The following is a 7480-nucleotide window of genomic DNA, read 5'->3' as shown; positions in this document are numbered from 1 at the left end:
GAGCTGAAACCTCAATTAGTTTCTCTGATGCAGCAGAACTGCAAGTTTCATGGACTTCCATCTGAAGATCCTTTTCAGTTCTTAACTGAATTCTTGCAGATATGTGATACTGTTAAGACTAATGGAGTAGATCCTGAAGTCTACAGGCTCATGCTTTTCCCTTTTGCTGTAAGAGACAGAGCTAGATTATGGTTGGATTCTCAACCCAAAGACAGCCTGAACTCTTGGGATAAGCTGGTCATGGCTTTCTTAGCCAAGTACTTTCCTCCTCAAAAGCTGAGCAAGCTTAGAGCTGATGTTCAAACCTTCAGACAGAAAGAAGGTGAATCCCTCTATGAAGCTTGGGAAAGATACAAACAGTTGACCAAAAAGTGTCCTTCTGACATGCTTTCAGAATGGACCATCCTGGATATATTCTATGATGGTTTATCTGAGCTATCAAAAATGTCACTGGACACTTCTGCAGGTGGATATATTCACCTAAAGAAAACGCCTACAGAAGCTCAAGAACTCATTGACATGGTTGCAAATAACCAGTTCATGTACACTTCTGAAAGGAATCCTGTGAATAATGGGACGCCTATGAAGAAGGTGATGACAAGTCATCTTAGCCTATTTTAACTAGTCTTTTTCTTTTGTTTTCATTAGAATTATGCACTTTCTTGAGCTACAAGCAAGCCAATTAGGTAGATTTTCATGTTTCCTTTGATTTAATCAACCATGTATAAATTCATGCTATTTCATGAGGTTTTATACTATAATTGTCACATATTATGAAAGAATGAATATCTCATGATTTTAAACATAGCTTTGATGTGTTTGGTTGATTAATGATAGGTGAAGAAAGCTTGGAGAAAGGTTGAAGCAAGAAGGAATAGCTAGGAGTAAAGAGAAGACAATGGAATAAGTGAAATTGAACCAGGAAGCAAAAAGCTGGACCTAAAGTTAGCCTCAAACTTTTGCACAAACTTTTGGGTGAAAAGTTAGCCCCAACGTTAGCCCCTAACTTTTGGGCTAACGTTGGCACATGAAAATCACCCCTGGGCACCAAAAGTTTGCGCCAACGTTAGCCCCTAACTTTGAGGCTAACGTTGGCATGATGAGAATCACCCCTGGGCACCAAAAGTTTGCGCCAACGTTAGCCCCTAACTTGGAGGCTAACGTTGGCACATGAAAACTACAAGGGGAGGAGCAAAAGTTTGCGCCAACGTTAGCCCCTAACTTTGAGGCTAACGTTGGCGCCACAAGTACACCAAGGAAGGCTAACGTTGGTGCAAAAGTTAGACCCCTAACTTTTGCACCAACGTGAGTATTAGCAAATTATGTTAGCTGATATGAAAAGTTGGACCAAAAGTTAGACCCTAACTTTTGCTCCAACTTTTGGTCCAACTTTTGCAAAACTCCAACCCGGTTCAATTGGTTCACTTTGGTTCTTCTCCAAACTTCAAGAGCAATCAACCAATGCCTCTTTTAACCCAATTCCACCAAGAGCAAAGGCCCAACTCAAGGCTTGAAGATCATTTGAAGAAAGTGTATAAATAGGATAGAATTCAAGTTCTTCAGGAGCTTTCCCTTTGAATTTTCATAATAGTTTTCGGAGAGCTTTGGGTATTGAGTGATCTTGAATTTCTTAGTCTTGGGGAAGGAGAATTCACTTCTCTTCCTCTCAGTTTTATTGCTTTCAATTTCAATTACAATTGTCTTGGATTTTGTGTCGGGGAATTGAAGAAATTCTGTTTCAATCTCAACCTTGGATCTCTCTGCTTTATTTACTGCTTGATTGAATTTCAATTTCTGTTAATTGCTCTTCATCCACTTTCTTTGCAATTTACAATTCCCTTGCAATTGTTCTTGTTGGATCTAGGAAGGCATTGAGATCTAGACTTGGTTTTCTAGTCTCTGGGCCCTGAGATCTGAATTCCTAATTTACATTTTGTTTCTTGCTTTTAATGTTCATTTACTTTACTGCTTCAAGATCCGATTCAACCCAAACCTTCTTTTACTCTTTTGTTTGATGCAAGTTACTTTCCTTTGTTTAATTTCTGCAAATCCAACTCCTAATCCCCTTTACATTTCGAGCCATTTACATTTCTTGCACTTTAAGTTTCCGCAATTTACATTTCTTGCACTCTAAGTTTCTGCCATTTAATTTCTTGTTCTTTAAGATTCAGCAATTTAATTTCCTGCTCTCTTTAATTCCATGCAATTTAATTTCTGCAAATCACAAAACACTCAACTAAATCTTGATTCGCTTGACTAAATTAACCACTAAGCTAAAATTGCTCAATCCTTCAATCCCTGTGGGATCGACCTCACTCCCGTGAGTTTTTATTACTTGATACGACCCGGTACACTTGCCGGTTAGATTTGTGTGTTTTGGGAAAAATTCATTGTTCCACCAAAATACTCATCAAGTTTTTGGCGCCGTTTCCGGGGATTGATTAGATTGACAATGATTAAGTGAGGTGGTAATCTAGATCAAGCACTTTTTCTTTAATTTTGATTAACCCACTAACTGTTTGATTTTTTGCTTAAACTAACTAACACTTCAATCTAGCAGTAGATTGAAGTGTCACTGGTTTTGTGCATTTCTCATGCTCTGCTTGTATGTCAGGTACAAGAAGAACCACACCCAATTTTCATGAACAAGACAAAAGAACTCTCAGGAGGTTAAGAAGAGCTGAAAGAGGGAAAAATATTGTTGGAGAAGAGGAATCAGACGAAGAATTCCAAGAGATGGAGGAACATTCAACCAATCCACCAGGTGGAGCAGACAACAACAATGACAACCCACCCCAGAGGAGAGTTTTGGCCTCCTACACCTTTGCAAATTCTAGACATTGTGGAAGCAGCATCTTAGCTCCAAATGTCAATGCTAACAATTTTTGAACTCAAGCCACAACTTATCACTTTGGTTCAGAACAATTGCTCTTTTGGGGGAGGACCACTTGAAGACCCGCACCAACACTTATCCACTTTCTTGAGGATATGCAACACTGTTAAAACTAATGGTGTGCCTCCTGACAGTTACAAGCTGATGCTATTCCTATTTTCTCTCAGGGACAAGGCCACTCAATGGTTGGAATCTTTTCCAAGGGACAGCATCAACAACTGGGATGATTTGGTAACCAAGTTTCTTGCCAAGTTTTATCCACCTCAGAGGATTATAAGGTTGAAGGCTGAGGTACAAACATTTACACAAATGGAGGCTGAACCCATCTATGAGGCATGGGAGAGGTACAAGGCTCTAATTAGGAAATGTCCCCCTGCCATGTTTAATGAGTGGGAGAAGCTGCAGAACTTCTATAAAGGCTTAACACTGAAATCCGAGGAAGCTTTGGATCATTCAGCTGGAGGTTCCTTGCAACTCATGAAAACTGTAGAGGAGGCTCAAGAACTCATTGATATGGTGGCCAACAACCAATATTTCTTTGCTCATCAAAGAGGCCGCCAACCATCACAAAGGAGAGGAGTAATGGAGCTAGAAGGAGTGGATTCAATCCTGGCTCAAAACAAATTAATGCAGCAGCAAATTCAACAACAATTTGAGCAAATGACCAAGAGGATTGATGGCCTCCAAGTTGCAGCAGTTAACACCTGCCAACCATCAGCCACATGGGGGTAAAATGAAGAAATCCAAGAGGAGCAACAGCAGGAACAAGTCCAGTACATGCATTCAAGTCCAAATGAATTCTATGGTGATACCTACAACCCCTCATGGAAAAATCACCCCAACCTCAGATGGGGAGACACTCACAACCAAAACCAACAACCATGGCAGAGGAACTCAAACCAAAACAACCCAAGAAACAACCAAAACTACAACCAGCAGCAGACTAACCAAAACACATACAGAAAACCTCAAAACAACTACCCTAATCTCAACCAGTACCAATCCAACAACCATTCCACCAACCAAAATGTTTACCACCCACCACCCACATCTCACAACCCACCACAAGCACCACCTGAACCTCAAAGACTCACCAACTTAGAGACCTTGATAGAGAAAATGATGAAACACCAGGAAATAACAAACAAAAACCATGAAGCATCATTAAAGAGCCTAGAGAGGCAGATTGGGCAACTCTCCAAGCAAGTATCTGTTGAGAGACCTTCAAACTCACTGCCTAGTGACACAATCCCAAATCCCAAGGAGGAGTGCAAGGCAATACAATTAAGGAGTGGGAGAACATTGATAAGCAACAATGACACTACAAAGAAACAAGCAGAGAACATCAAAGAACCAACAGAGGATGAGAAGCAAGCAAAGGACGATGAAGCTAAGGAGCAAGTTGTGATGCCAAACAAAAGCACTGAGAAACTTAAAGAGAAGGACAACCAGCTACATAGCTCAAAGAAAGTGGCTCAGGGACAGCAGCAAATAGGAAAGAGCATCACACCTCCACTGCCATATCCCCAGAGGTTCAACAAAGAGGTTAAAGACCAGCATTTTCACAAATTCCTTGAGATTTTTAAGAAGCTGGAAATCAATATTCCCTTGGCTGAAGCACTTGAGCAAATGCCTCTGTATGCCAAATTCTTGAAGGAGCTTGTCAACAAGAAAAGAAGCTGGGATGAGAAAGAAACCATAATGATTACTGAGGAATGCAGGGCCTTGATTCAAAAGGGGCTTCCTCCCAAGCTTGAGGACCCAGGGAGCTTCCTGTTGCCTTGCACCATTGGGGAATTGACCATCACTAAAGCAATGTGCGATCTCGGAGCAAGTATTAACTTAATACCATCCTCCCTGGTGAAAAAGCTGCATATAGAGGAGGTCAAACCAGTACAAATGTCTCTGGAGCTGGTAGATAAGTCAATGGTATACCCCAGGGGCGTAATTGAAAATCTTTTGGTCAAGGTGGACAGTTTTATATACCCTGCTGATTTTGTGGTTCTAGAATCAAACGATGATGATGGTGACTCTGTTATACTGGGAAGGCCATTCTTGGCCACTGCTAGAGCTATCATAGATGTAGAGGAAGGGGAATTAACTCTCAGGATGCATGACCAGAGTGTCACTCTGAAGGTATTACCAGAGGCACAATTTAGCAAGGAGAAGAAAGACTATATGAAAAATGACCAGGAAGGTCACAGCAACATCCCAATGCTAAGGATTGTGCAGACTGATGAAGAAGCCCAAGAGGATATTAGAGTATTAGCCACTGAAAAGAGAGGTCCCCAAGGAAAGCCTACGGCCAAAAAAGAAAGATCAACAAAAGGAAAGATGAAACGCAGAAACAAAGCAAAAAGGGGTTGGAAGAACAGAAAGATTCCAACAGAGGGGCTTTCCAAAGGTGACAAAGTGCAACTGATATATCAACAGCTGGGGGCAAATCAACAAACCGAGGACTACTACACTGTCAGCAACATACTCTCATTAGAGCATGCTGAAATTGAACACCAGAGAACAAAGAAGAGGATCACGGTCAGAGGAGACAAATTGAGGCCCTACAAGCACCAACCACCATAAAAGAAAGCCTCAATGTCAAGCTAATGACAATAAAAGAGCGTTCCATGGGAGGCAACCCATGCTTTAAGATTCATGTCATTTTAAATTCAATAAGTTATGATCAATTGAGCATGAATTCTTTTCTCTTTTCATGAACATGTCCATTGACTGCATGCACTATTTTGAAACATATGCTAAGTTTGGTGTGCCTTCAAGCACACTAAACCAATGTTACAAATAATTCCATTTTGCATGTTTGGAGTATCTTGACAAAGCATATGGCCAAACACTAAGTTTGGTGTCCACATAGCTTCATGAAAAGTAGAAACTCATGCATCAATAATCATACAATTGTTGTTTTCCAAAATCTTATAAATGGAAAAATTCTTTTCCGGTAATGAAGGCATTAATTGTGATGTACCCTTTGACAAGAAACAAGTTTGGTGTTCATCAAACCTTGATGCACCGATTTAGGGATACAATTGATCCTTCATGAAAAAAAAAAGGAGAAAAAGAAAGTATGATAAAAATAATTCTTATGAACATTTAACATTTGAATCTCACTAATTGGAGGAAGATACTCATTTTCTTTATATATGACCAAACATTAAGTTTGGTGTCCTCCAAGGAGAGTGTCACGGTTCAAATGATATAAGAATTGATGGTTCACATAGTATTAATAAAAAGAACACTCTTGCTACGGTTGGATAAAACTAATGTATGTTGTCTTGTTGTGGTGACTAGGAGGTCAAAGAATCTTCAAAGAAAAAGACAAGACAAAGGAAAGCATAGCATGAGGACAAAATCCCATCACATGCCTCGAAAAAGAAATCTGCCATTCCTTGAGAATGATCACGTCAAAGGCAAGGGAAGGAGCAAACTTTGTCTTCATTCATCCTTACATGCATACCTTTGATCTCCATAAGTCTAATTGCATCCCAGCCCTTCATTGCTCATTTAAAAGCATACCACCTTCAAGCCATGCACATGACTGAATCACTCCAACCTTGGAAACTTCACTCCCTTCATCACTCCTCAACATAACAAGCTCTGTGCAACATTTCTCTTACTTTAAACTCCAACCATTTAAACTTCTCTTCATCATTTCTTGTCATAGCAAGTTCGGTCTCAATTTCTTTTTGCTCCAAACACACATCAAACTCTCCAACATTCTTCACACTCCTTCTAACCTCACAAGACTCAACCAACCAAGTGATCATGGCCTCCTCCTCAAGAACCAAACGAAGAAAAGGGAAAGATCCCATGGTGGAGGAAGACATACATGAATATGACCAACGGAGATTCAAGTCTTGGTTTCATCAAATGCAAATTCAATGGATGAACGAGAAAAGAATCTATCCTGAAATTCCACTCTTGTTGCCGGATGATGGATGTCAAGAAATGAAGGACAAAATTCGGAAGAGGAGGTGGGAGGAACTTGCATCACCAGCCACCCGAATCAATGCCAATATCATAAGAGAGTTCTATGCAAATATCTCAAGGCTTGACATGCGTGAGCCCCCAACATACAAGAGCTATGTGCGGGGGGTGGAAGTAGACTTTAGCCCGGATGCAATCAAGAAAGTCTTGAAACTAAAGTCAGTCCGCTTTAGTGAACCGGGATACCAACAAAGATTGAATGAGGATCAGGATTATGATGAGATTGCGAGAGACATTTGTATGGAGAACTCAGAGTGGGAAGGAGATGACAAGAACAGATATAAGTACCTGAAGAGATGTAACCTCACCCCGGAAGCAAAAGGATGGTATGAGTTGATGAAAAGATCAATTCTGGGCACAGTGAACACCTCAGAAGTTAACAGGGAGAGAGCCGTGATGCTGCATTGCATCATTGTGGGAGGAGAGATAAGAGTTCATGAAATCCTTGCAAAAGACATTCAAAAGCTGGCTGAGAAGAATTCGGCCGGATCTTGGTTGTACTATCCGAGTACCATTTGGAGGTTGTGTGCAAAGGCTAAAGTTCCAATGGAAGAGGAGAATCCAATGTGGTTAAGCCAAGGCATGCCC

At 40.7% G+C, this 7480-nt stretch overlaps 1 non-coding gene across 1 annotated transcript; it reads right to left on the bottom strand.

Annotated features, from left to right (window-relative positions):
* Positions 1-282: 282 nt before the first annotated feature.
* LOC112724612 (small nucleolar RNA R71) lies at positions 283-390 on the bottom strand. Its single transcript, XR_003163767.1, has one exon. It is a non-coding gene; the product is annotated as a small nucleolar RNA R71 (small nucleolar RNA).
* Between the last annotated feature and the right edge of the window lie 7090 nt (positions 391-7480).

Source organism: Arachis hypogaea, chromosome 11 (assembly GCF_003086295.3).
Source record: "Arachis hypogaea cultivar Tifrunner chromosome 11, arahy.Tifrunner.gnm2.J5K5, whole genome shotgun sequence".
NCBI lineage: Eukaryota > Viridiplantae > Streptophyta > Magnoliopsida > Fabales > Fabaceae > Arachis > Arachis hypogaea.
The sequence above is the reverse complement of the archived record's forward strand: the minus strand, read 5'-3'. Positions and strand labels throughout refer to the sequence as shown.